Source organism: Bos taurus, chromosome 6 (genome assembly GCF_002263795.3).
Source record: "Bos taurus isolate L1 Dominette 01449 registration number 42190680 breed Hereford chromosome 6, ARS-UCD2.0, whole genome shotgun sequence".
NCBI lineage: Eukaryota > Metazoa > Chordata > Mammalia > Artiodactyla > Bovidae > Bos > Bos taurus.
This window is the reverse complement of record NC_037333.1, coordinates 55,641,173-55,654,414: the sequence shown is the minus strand read 5'-3', so window position 1 is coordinate 55,654,414 and position 13,242 is coordinate 55,641,173.

The following is a 13,242-nucleotide window of genomic DNA, read 5'->3' as shown; positions in this document are numbered from 1 at the left end:
GTCTGAACCTTGCTAAAGGCTGTGGAGTGTCTGAGAGAAGTTTGAGGTAGGGACTGAGTCTTTTGAAAGAGAGAAACTCAATTAACCCAAAAGGGGCTGAGGAGGGGATGTCAAAAGCTGCTGGCTGAGAGGACGTTATCGCCAACATCTCAGGAGCAGCAAGTAGAATCCAGATTCCAGCAGTGGTTGAGGGTGAGGAGTGAAGTGGGTACAGAGTTGGGGAGAACTAGGAGAGAGCAAGCCAGAAAATTACAGCTGCACCTACCATTTAAGACACCACCCTTCCTCTCAATCTCCTTTTCCCATTGATGTGAACCTTGACGGGTCTGATGGAACAGCTGGTGAAGTGAGGGGGAAAATCCTACCCTTCTGATCTGAGCAACCACCCTAAGGAAGGCTTCCAGACCTGAAGCCAAATGGTGGGAAAGGGAGTGGTGACTGAGGACAATACGTTTTATAATAAATGAACAATACAGGAATTAATTTGTTATGCTAGATCAGGCTGCACTTTTTTGTTACATTCACTAGATTGTTCTTGTTGTTGACACAGTTGAGAAAAATCTAAGGACCAGCCATATATTTCATTCAGGGGCAGGAGCAAAGTAAGTCCAAAAGCACACTTGGAAAGGGGCAATGGAAGAAAAACTAAAGTTCTTTATATATGTGTTCCTATTGAATTCAACTGGCTCAACAAAACATTTACCTATCTGATGATTGTATAAATGTTATGCTTTTTATTTAAAAGTGTTCTCTGCACTTATGAAGCTAATCTAATGAATTAACTTGGTGGCTTTTTTTTTTAATATTACTTTAGTAAAAAAAATTGTCCCCACCTTTGGGTACAAAGGCAAATACTGCTTCCAGTGCTGTTTTATTTTCTTGTTTTTCTGAAGATGAATGAAAATCCAAAAAACCTTCCTTTTTTAGTGTCCTAGTAACTGTAATGAAAAAGCCAAGCATTCATGGCTGAATGAATGCATAAGCAGTAGTTCCTTTATAAGTGAAAGAAAGCAAAGTTCAGTCAAGCATGACAGCAGGGTCTCCTTAATATGCTTGCAAAATGTACTGGGAAGACACAATGTATTCTGATTGCTAAACCAGGCTGAACTTGCAGTAGTGTGGGTATGAGTGTTTCCACAGGAAAAAATATAAAACCATTACACAGGATGCTACAGAAGCCATGTGGAGTGAAGGAAATGCAGACTTGAGAGTTGGGTCTTTGAAGGTCTGTGCACCTGCTGTGGAGCATAACTGAGATGGTATGTCATTTTTCACACATAGAAAATGATCAAATGGCAGATAGAGATCTTTTCTAAAAACGTGTTTTTTAAAAAAACTGAGAACACTACCTTTTCAGACAGAGAAACAGGATATTTGGATCTTATTTCCTAGAGTAAGAACAGCAGACATGGATGGCACGGAAGTTACAGTCACGAGTATACACACAGCACATGAGGTCAGTGGTGAATGAACTTTTAAATCATATATTCATGTCTGGCACTGTTAGAGACAGAGAGACTAACTTGGTTAGCAGCTTCATTCTAAAATATACCAACACATTTTTATGAAGGGCTGAGACATTTTTTAACCTCTGCTCTCCTTCTATCAATATATTTTTAATTACTTGGTTTAGGAAAAAATATTAAATTTGTTTATATGATACAAAAAAGCCACCTTATAGTTAAAACTTAAAATTTTCCTAACATTAGGATTCTACTATACTGGAGTGGGTTGCCATTTCCTTCTCCAATGCATGAAAGTGAAAAGTGAAAGTGAAGTCGCTCAGTCGTGTCCAACTCTTAGCGACCCCATGGACTGCAGCCCACCAGACTCCTCCATCCATGGGATTTTCCAGGCAAGAGTACTGGAGTGGGGTGCCATTGCCTTCTCCACTACTATAGAAAATAGAAGGATAAATTGAGTTGATTGTCCATTTTATTTCCCTAAAAGCAAAGGTATCAAATGACAAGTATCAAGTAATGTTTGTAAGTCCCTAAGAAAGCTGTGAGTTAGTCGTTTCTATTTGTAAGTCACAGTCTATAGGTGGACATATAGTGTGGGTCCATCTCTACTCTGAAATCTCTATAGATTAGACTGTGCACTCTTTTTGGGTAGGTGGAATGTAAGAGTGACTAAAAGGATGGTCCCTGTTAGAACATCGTTTTACTGAAAATACTTTTTGTCACTTTAGTTTTTCTTACAAAGTATTGTTTTCACCTCTTCAGGATAGTTGGCTCTTGATGTCATCCCTCTAGCATGCTTCTGAACAGGAAGTTACCTGAATGTGGGGAAACTGCAATAGAAGAAAAAAAGATAGTCTCTAGAATCATATAAATGTTCTATCAAATAATACATTTGCAGTTTAACTTCTCTGCATCTCAATTTATATATCTGATGTAAGAACATAGCAGTCATACATTCCATCAAGGGTTATTTTGAAGATTATATAAGGTAAGGAAATGATTACGTTGTCCCCGCTTCAATCTTTTTGATGACTTCTGATCACCCTTCTGATAAAAATCCCCAAACCTGACATGACTTATATCATATCAGATCAGTCGCTCAGTCGTGTCTGATCCTTTGCAACCCCATGAATCGCAGCACGCCAGGCCTCCCTGTCCATCACCAACTCTGGGAGTTCACTCTGACTCACGTCCATCGAGTCAGTGATGCCATCCAGCCATCTCATCCTCTGTAGTCCCCTTCTCCTCCTGCCCCCAATCCCTCCCAGCATCAGAGTCTTTTCCAATGAGTCAACTCTTTGCATGAGGTGGCCAAAGTACTGGAGTTTCAGCTTTAGCATCATTCCTTCCAAAGAAATCCCAGGGCTGATCTCCTTCAGAATGGACTGGTTGGATCTCCTTGCAGTCCAAGGGACTCTTAAGAGTCTTCTCCAACACCACAGTTCAAAAGCATCAATTCTTTGGTGCTCAGCCTTCTTCACAGTCCAACTCTCACATCCATACATGACCACTGGAAAAACCATAGCCTTGATTAGACGAACCTTTGTTGGCAAAGTAATGTCTCTGCTTTTGAATATGCTATCTAGGTTGGCCATAACTTTCATTCCAAGGAGTAAGCGTCTTTTAATTTCATGGCTGCAGTCACCATCTATAGAGATTTTGGAGCCCAGAAAAATAAAGTCTGACACTATTTCCACTGTTTCCCCATCTATTTCCCATGTGATGGGACCGGATGCCATGATCTTTGTTTTCTGAATGTTGAGCTTTAAGCCAACTTTTTCACTCTCCACTTTCACTTTCATCAACAGGCTTTTGAATTCCTCTTCACTTTCTGCCATAAGGGTGGTGTCATCTGCATATCTGAGGTTATTGATATTTCTCCCGGCAATCTTGATTCCAGCTTGTGTTTCTTCCAGTCCAGTGTTTCTCATGATGTACTCTGCATATAAGTTAAATAAACAGGGTGACAATATAAAGCCTTGACGAACTCCTTTTCCTATTTGGAACCAGTCTGTTGTTCCATGTCCAGTTCTAATTGTTGCTTCCTGATCTGCATACAAATTTCTCAAGAGGCAGATCAGGTGGTCTACTATTCCCATCTCTTTCAGAATTTTCCACAGTTTATTGTGATCCACACAGTCAAAGGCTTCAGCATAGTCAATAAAGCAGAAATAGATGTGTGTGGGAGAACAGAGGTGTGCTCTAGACCAAGAAGAACATTTGAAAACCTCAGAGGCAGCAAAAGTCAGGAACTTTTGAGGAAATGAAAGAGGGTCTTTCTCTAGATGGTGAAAAAAGGACAAGATGAAGTTGAAGGAATGAGCAGCTATATACTTATATAGTTATACATAATATACCTGCTTGTTCCTTCATCTTGTCATTTTTTCACCATCTAGAGAATGATCCTCTTTCATTTCCTCAAAAGTTCCTGACTTTTGCTGCCTCTGAGGTTTTCAAATGTTCTTCTTGGTCTAGAGCACACCTCTGTCCTCCCACACACATGCACAGCACACAAGCTGACTCCCATCAGCCTGTACTTCTCAGTTTAAATGTCACCTGTAAAGAGGAATCTTCTGATTTACCAGTCAAAACCATTCCTTCCTTCCCCTTATTATATTCTCTTGCATAGAATCTCGTTCATTCCTAAAGCCACAAATGTTGGGGTACTCTGAAATGGCTGGAAAGATAGACATCAGGCAGATAAGGAATCAAATATTACTTTTATTTCCCTCTGACAGCATGCCAGGCTGTGGAAGCTATGGATAGCTTCAAACCTCCCATAGGTTTTAGAGCTTGGAAGAGCAACACACTCTTTTTGTCACTTGGCTCCCTGTGAGAAAGAGGGAATGAAAGAGCAGGGCTCATATGGCCATTTTCCCCTTCCCAAAACACTAAATAGGTAAGTTACTACAGGTCATAGAGTAGAGTGTGTCTGTGGTGGGGAGAGGGAACTAGGAGGGTTAGAAACTCTCTAAATAAGAAGGAAAGATTGGGAATAGGGGGACAGCATTTCCTGTATTCTCAACTAAAATGTATTAATATGAACCATATGCAATGACCAGGTTAATTCTGAGCTTAAATATAGACAAATATCAGTAAATTCTTATGGTTTAAGTAAAATCATACATGTACAAATAGTATATACATGTAAATATATAAATACAGTATATATATGTGTTGATATACTAGTAGTATATGTAATATCTGTATACATGTATATGTATATACATGTAGTATACTATACCATGAAAGTGAAAGTGAAAGTTGCTCAGTCATGTCCGACTCTTTGCTACCCAATGGACTGTAGCCAGACAGGCTCCTCTGTCCATGGAATTCTCCAGGCCAGAATCCTGGAGTAGGTAGCTGTTCCCCTCTGCAGGGTATCTTCCTACCCCAGGGACTAAACCCAGGTTCATACTGTATTGTGTATGTGTATATATATATATATATATATATATATATATATATATATATATATATATTTGTTTGATTCTTTGGGTAATATCTTCCCCTGTTATCATGTTGTAAACTTCAGAAAGATAGTGACATAAATCTACTTTATCTTTCCATCTCTGTGACTCATCATATTTTATTGGCCAACCCAATACAAAATTTAGTTCAATGAATAATAGCTGCAAAGTGTTTAATATGATATTTGACTTATTTTAAGAACTCAACAGATGCCAGCTATTACAATGATAACACTGGTTGCTGCTTCTGCTGGTAAAACATTCTTATGTGTTGGGTATTGACTTTTGAGCTGGGTTCTATATTTATAAGATTTCTACTTCAGAAATCCGTAAGTGTTCTTAGAGGCTCACTCAAATAACGTGTCATTCACTGGTCATGATTTCAGGCAATATCCCATAGTTGCAATTTCCACAGCTTCTAAGTTACAACCAAGGAGAACTAGGGTGAGGAGAAACTACAGCAAATTAGGGAGTGTATTCCTGTCCAAAAATGGCAGCCAGTTTTCCAATCTGTTCACACTTGCTCTGTGGGAATGTGAGTTCAGCATTATCAGACACACTGATTTTCCAAGAGAAGCTAAAAATTCATATTTTAATGTAAACTCTTCTAAATTTGAGCAACTAAATACTGTTAAATTCTATGTACTTTGAAAGCTAATGGACTTCATGTTTTCCATGTGCAGCAAGTTTGTGTCCTCTGCTTTTGTGATTGTTAATTGTGGTATGCTGCTGCTGCTAAGTCGCTTCAGTCGTGTCCGACTCTGTGCGACCCCGTAGACGGCAGCCCACCAGGCTCCCCCATCCCTGGGATTCTCCAGGCAAGAACACTGGAGTGGGTTGCCATTTCCTTCTCCAATGCATGAAAGTGAAAAGTGAAAGTGAAGTTGCGCTCAGTCATGTCCGACTCTTAGCTACCCCATGGCCTGTAGCCCACCAGGCTCCTCCTTCCATGGGATTTTCCAGGCAAGAGTACTGGAGTGGGGTGCCATTGATTTCTCCAATTGTGATATGAGGTCTCATCAATCCTTTTCTTGTTTTAAATTTGCCCTTTACATGATTGTTAGTCTGTGCTTTTCAAATTGGTTTTGTAACAGTTGATTTGCTTTATAAGAGATCTATTTTTAGCTGTTGCTTGTGTATTTCTACCTACCTATTTTGCAAATCCCTCCCCACTTTTTTTTTCTTATGTCAGAAGAACTCTCAAGGCTAGTTATTTATTATAAGGGAAGCATTTTTAGCACAAAGGGGCAAAATGAAACTATACAGTATTTTCAAGCTGTAGCATGAAGAAATAAACTTTGTGAAGTGTTCAATAAACAATTTCAGAAATGAGGAAAATTGACACAACAAAGTGAAAGCAATGATTTTACTCTCAGTTGATGTATTTCCTGTGAAAATCCACTGAGTCATAGTTAGGATTTCTGGACTTCTCTTAACACTGATTTTTCTTAAGGAACTATTTTCCGTATAAAAGTAAAATTAGATGTTTATGTTAGCAGTGGTAGAAACTACTGGATATCTGCAACTCTAAAATGTAATCTACTTTTGGATATGTGATTATTTTCTATACCACAAGAAAAAAATCTCACTATTAAACTATGATATAACACTGTTCATTTAGAATTTATATTATGTATATATATGCATATATATGTATATAAATATGTATATGAAAATGCTCTTTGAGAATTATTTAAACATAGATTTTATCAAATCTCATACTCCCATTTCTTTGCCTCTTCACAAAGAAAGCTAATATCTCTTTGATGACATTTCATGACAGTTAAACTCAACATGTGTAGCACTGTCAATGCAAGTAACTTCAATGAAGTGAGGACAAAAGAAGCATCTATGATCAGGTTCATGAACATGTAGGTAATGACAACTATACTATGACTGTTGTGAGACAACAGCTATTCATTTTAAGGTGAATTTACATTTCAAAAGTAGTAAAGTGTTAAAATATATGTATCTGTATCAATGAAATGGGCTTCCCAGGTGGCACAATGGTAAAGAATCTGCTTACCAATGCAGGAGACAGCAAGAGATGCAGGTTCAATCCCTGGGCCAGGGAGATTCCCCTGGACTAGGAAATGGCAATCCACTCCAGAATTCTTGCCAGGAAAATTCCACAGACAGAGGAGCCTTGTGGGTTACAGTTCATGGGGTCACAAAGAGTTGGATATGACTGAGCACATCAATGAAATACAAAATGAAATTTTCATATAAAAGTAATATTTCAGAAACTCATTTAGCCTCTGTTCTAATGGTGACACAGATAGTATAGAATCTTCCCACAATGCAGGAGACCTGGGTTCAAATCCTGGGTTGGTAAGATCCTTTGGAGTAGGAAATGGCAATATTCTGCAGTATGCTTGCCTGGAGAATTTTATGGAAAGAGAAACCTGGCGGGCTGCATTTCATGGGGTCACAAAGAGTTGGACAGAGCTGAGCAACTAATACACTAATTCCTAGAGCCTAAATGAGTTTCTGAAATATTACTTTTATATGAAAATTTATGTTTACTTTTTTCTTGATATTATTCATGGTTTCTGAAAAACTTATATTTTAAAATAAATTATTTCTGCAATACCATCAACTTTTAGTCAATAATTGAATTGATTGAATATTTTGCACTGCTCTTTTGTCTACCTTACAGTAGATATCCACTCAAGTTATTCCCTTGTGGTGAGAAAGAGTTAAAAAGAACTTTCAAAGCAACTCTTAAAACTTGTAACAAAGTACTGAAAAAAGTCAACCTAATGAATATATACTCTTTTCAGTTTAATAAAACAAACATTTATCTAAAGCTTTATGGTAAGTACTTCAGAGAATTCAAATAACAAGATTCTAAGTATGTATAATGCAAGGCAGACTGACAAGAATAAAGAGGTTATGGTACTTCAGGAATACAAATAGTAATAAGAAAAACTTCTCAACATCCATAAGGCAAACCCTACTGATAAAGGCTCTCCAATAGCAGTTAAGAGAAAGGACAATGGGAAAACCCAAGAGAAAGTATTGTATATGTCTGAATATATGGTATACCATTTTCCCCCCAAAGTTAGGCATCAGAAATAAAGGTCCTTAAGGTAAGTTTTCTTTGAGGCATCCTAGCAGAATGCTTAAGGCATAAGTTTTGAATCCACATTCAGTTCAGTCAGTTCAGTCGCTCAGTTGTGTCCGACTCTTTGTGACCCCATGAATCGCAGCACGCCAGGCCTCCCTGTCCATCACCAACTCCCGGAGTTCACTCAGACTCACGTCCATCCAGTTGGTGATGCCATCCAACCATCTCATCCTCTGTCATCCCCTTCTCCTGCTGCCCCCAATCCCTCCCAGCATTAGAGTCTTTTCCAATGAGTCAACTCTTTGCATGAGGTGGCCAAAGTATTGGAGTTTCAGCTTTAGCATCATTCCTTCCAAAGAACACCCAGGACTGATCTCCTTTAGAATGGACTGGTTGGATCTCCTTGCAATCCATGGGACTCTCAAGAGTCTCCTCCAACACCACAGTTCAAAAGCATCAATTCTTCGGCGCTCAGCCTTCTTCACAGTCCAACTCTCTCATCCATACATGACCAGAGGAAAAACCATAGCCTTGACTAGATGAACCTTTGTTGGCAAAGTAATGTCTCCGCTTTTGAATATGCTATCTAGGTTGGTCATAACTTTCCTTCCAAGGAGTAAGCATCTTTAGTTGAGTTCAAATACTTTCTTCCTTATTTACTATTTGTGGGCTCTTAGATGGAATAATTTTTCTGTGTCTTGGTTTCTTCACTGGCTAAAAAGAAAAAAAAAGAGAGAGAGATAATGATAGTATCTCTCCCATACCCGATAAGAGAATTGAGTTCATAACGCGTAACAATGCCTGGTGCATAGAACCTGTGTATCACAGGATCTCCACCTGCTTGCAATTATTGTTCGTTAATCTGAACGGCAAACTACAGAACTGCAGGAGTGGGGGATGGGGAGTGTAGCCTGAAATATCCTCAATCAACCCTAGTTTAGGATATACACAAGGGCCATCCAATAAACTTGGTTAAAAGGAGGTGAAGATATTTAAAACAAATTAAGGACTTATTTTGGGGGTGTGACCTCACAGTTTTAAGTGTACTATGTTACTGCAAGGATCCTTTTAAAACCACTCAAAAAAACTGGTAGAGGTCATTACCATACATATTTCGGATGAATGAGAAAAAACAACTTCTTAATATAAAGCAAATAGGAACTTTTGGTTTGCAATGAAATTCCCAATGACAGGATCATAAAAGGTTTCAGAAAGTTAGGTACCTTCAAATATTTAGATAGAAGTGAAAATAATATTCTCTGAAAACAAAACACCTGTGATTCAAAGTGAGGTTCTAGTGATGAAGTCACTGACATCAAAGTTGCAAGTTAAAATTTGAATAAGATTATTTCATAAAATATGAGTGGAAAAGGCAGTATATATACTATATAATTTTATTTTCATGGATAATTTATCTAAAATGATTAATTTTTTATTATAAGTAGACATGTCTATTTTTATATACATTCCTAAAATTTTATGTTTTGCAAAACACTAGATTTTCCTTTATAGAAAAATGGAGGGATTAAATTCTGTAAATAATTCTGGGTATCAGATTTGGAAAGGCTTTAGAGGGATGTGGTATTTGAAGCTAGTCTTGAATAATTGGAGAAAGGATAGAATTAATTTTATTGAGAGATGACTATTTTCTTGGTGCCATAGATATGTAATCAGGGTTTACAAATGGTTGAATTGAGACTCAGATAAGTTGAATTTGCTCAAAATGCCACAACCTACACTGATCAGGCTTCATTTTGAGCACAGACCTTTGCAATTTCAGCACTGCGTGCTTTCCGAAACAGGCAATTCAGTGCAGAGAATGGTTCCTGGAGAAGACTGGGCTGGAATTCTCTGTGCCTTATGGCATAATTGGTGTAAATCACTCGACATCTTTTTCTTAAGTTTCCTTTCTTATAGTGGGGATAATAACACTATCTCTTCAAAGAGTTGTTGGGATAATTAAATGAGCTTTTGCAAGTAAAGTGCTGGGAATAGCAACTGGCACAGAAATGCTCTATGGGTGTTAGCCTTGATGATGTAAAGAAAAGGAAAAGGAGGAAAAGGCGGAGGAGAGGAGGATGGTTTCCACTCTCTCCAACTGCCTCCTTCAGAAGCAGAGTGCATTCTGGGTAGGAAAGATGGGTGGAGCAGAGACACAAAAGCTGGCAAGGGCAGAGCTATGCCTGCTCTCCCTCTGAAAATGGAGGAAATATAAGTTGGAATGGGTCATTTTGGAATAAATACAGAGATAAAAAGATATATTCCAAATACATATTTGGAATAAATAAACAGATGGAAATTAACTGGTACTATAAGGAGAAGGGGATGACAGAGGATGAGATGGCTGGATGGCATCACTGACTCGATGGACGTGAGTCTGAGTGAACTCCGGGAGTTGGTGATGGACAGGGAGGCCTGGTGTGCTGCGATTCATGGGGTTGCAAAGAGTCGGACAGGACTGAGCGACTGAACTGAACTGACTGATATAGTAGAATGGCCTTGACAGTCAACAGATTTTTCATACTTCAATTTTTATAAAGTTACTTTTCTTCCATACTTTTCTCCCTGAATGCCTAACTATGAGGGCTGCTACATATCAATACATTACACATAGGCTATGAATAGAGTCTAGAAGTGTCTGATTTATCCGTTATTTACTACTTAATCTAAGTCTCAATCCTTTGTTTGTAAAATTGGAAAAAGAGTTCCAACTCATGGGAGTTGTACAAACACAACATATATGCTAGGTGTTCGGCCAGAACCTGGTATGGTTAGTGAACAGTTAACAAAAGATTTTGCCATATTCCTTCAGCCATCTTTTATCTTCCTTCATATATTAAGGTTCTTAAAATCAGCATACACCTTATCACCAATGCATACTTTCAGTAAGGGAGTCCTGCTTTTCTTTCACTTCCCAGAGCTATTATTGACTCATCAGTGTGCCTTACAGCTTTTATTTCTTCTCAGAGAAGACTGAAAATCTGGGGGTCTCACTGTGTTTGCTAATCACTGTAGTTTCAATTTTGTTTATTGAAAATAAAACTATCTTATATTGTTTAAAATAAAAATTTTAAACAATAAATGACTGAATGATAATTGAGGAAGTAAGATATTGTTACAAAAAGGCACAAAGTCTTATTTTATAAAATCTACCGAGAGAAATAATTTGAGGACTCTGTTCCAGTAACAGTGCTTGCCTTACTGAGACATACCATAACTGATGTAAGATTTTTTGTTTATTTATAACCCACCTTGCTCAGAAAAGGATTTAAGATGGCTTACAAAGATAAAAATAAATGACAAGTATGTGAGAACTATGAGGGAGAGGGAAAATAAAGCCCACAGAGTATGGACTTAACAGGAAGTCAAAAAGAGCCACAAAAATAAAATTCTACAGAAATCCAAAAAAAAAAAAAAGACAATTCTTGAGATTTGGAAAATGTCGAGTGAACTTTCCTCGTGAAAATAGGTCTTTCTTTAAAGTATTTAGTTCAAAAGAAACTGAAGATTTGCTGTCTCTGGAGCATGCTTGCCACAGCTGCCTCAGAGTCTCCCAGGGCAGGAGGGTGCTTTTTGATGGGCAGATTTTTCGCTGAAGATGAAGCCTCCCGAGAACCCGGGCTCCTGGGAAGCCTCCCACGCTCCAGACTTCACCAATTATTTCATTTTCATAATAAGCTCAGCACTTCCTCTAATTGTTTTACTTTCACCAACACGAACAGGACAAAGTAAGGACATTTCATCTTTTAAGGGAGAGAATTTCAGGTACAGTCTGTACAAAGATATTAACTAAAATATAAAAATAAGGAGCTTGCCTTGAAGTCACTGGCAAGCGATAAGATTTTACGGACATTTAAGTATCGATATTCCGGGGCGCACAAGGGTTTTTCTGTTTGAATTCCCATTCCTCTCGCTGCTTTATTGTTACTTCCAAGAGCAGAGTGTCAAGGTCCAAGTCCAAGGGAAAATGTCTTTACGGGATCTAACGATCTCAGAGGCCAAAAGGACTAGAGCAGGGTTCTCCCTCCCCTCGGAGGGGTGGAGACCAGAAGGGGGACAGAAAGACAAGAAGGAGAAATATAAAACATCTGTGAGGAGGCTGTATTAGTTCAGATCTAAATTGAAAATCCCCTGCACCCTTAAAGTTATGACTGCTTGGGCAAGTTGCTCTCTCCCACAAACTCAACTAGAAAGTGAGAATATTCGTCCTTCCCTCACAGAGAATCCGATATAATGGGTCGAGCCTAATCAGCACTGAGCCTGGTAAACAGATTCCCGGGCCCATTGAGTGCAACTTTCCGCAGAAGCAGCCTGGGAAAACTAGCGCCCTAGATGAGTCGTTAAGTTTGGGAAACGCTGAGGCAACCTGGAAACTACTTAGTAGAGTAATACTAATAATCAGTGGTGCTGAGATTCCGCCCACTTGACAACCCACCCATCCGTGAGCAATGACCAACCAAATGGCCGGCCTGAGCCGGGGTAGGGTCACCGGCATCTCTCCGGGGAGGGCTATGCCCTCGCCGCTTTGGGCTGCGGGACGCGTCCTCGCGGCTTCACCAACCCCGCCGCCCCGGGAGCCTTGGGGCCGAGGTGCGCCAGGTGGCGACGGTGCCAGGCGCGGCCAAGTCGGGGCGGACTGAGTCAGACACCCAACTATGTTGCGGAACCAGGGCGGCCGGCTTGGCTGCCCCGGCCGCTGAGCCTCGCTGCCCCCACGCCTGGCGGCTCTCCCCGCCCCCGCGGGCCTGGAGGAAGCGGCCAAGGCGCGGCGCCGGAGCACCTGGGCAGGGCGCGGGCGGCGGGCGCGGCGCTTCCGGAGCTGCGCGCGGGCTCGCGCTCCCCGCCTCCAGGTGCGGCGGCCGCGGCGTGCTGGCCCGAGTGACAGCGCCGCCCGCGCGGCCGCCTCCTGGCTGTAGACGCCGTGCGGGCAGCCGGCGGGGAGGGAAGCAGGAGGCCCCGCGCCTGGGACAGGAGGGTGAGGACTGGTCGAGCCGGGCCGGGAAAGAAGCCGGCGACCGGGCTCCCCCGCCCGCCTCGGCTCCCCAGCTCCGCTGCCCGCGCGCAAAGCGAGTCCAGGGGACTGCGGTGGGCTGGGCGGCGGGGCCGGGGTCGGGCGTGAGGACCATCTCATCTGAGCCGCGGCTTTCCGGCACCTCTTTGGGTACATATCCAGAGCGCCAAGTGTTCAGCTCCGGTTTCTACCGCTTGGATTTAGCTCCCGCATGTGGGCGTCTAAAAG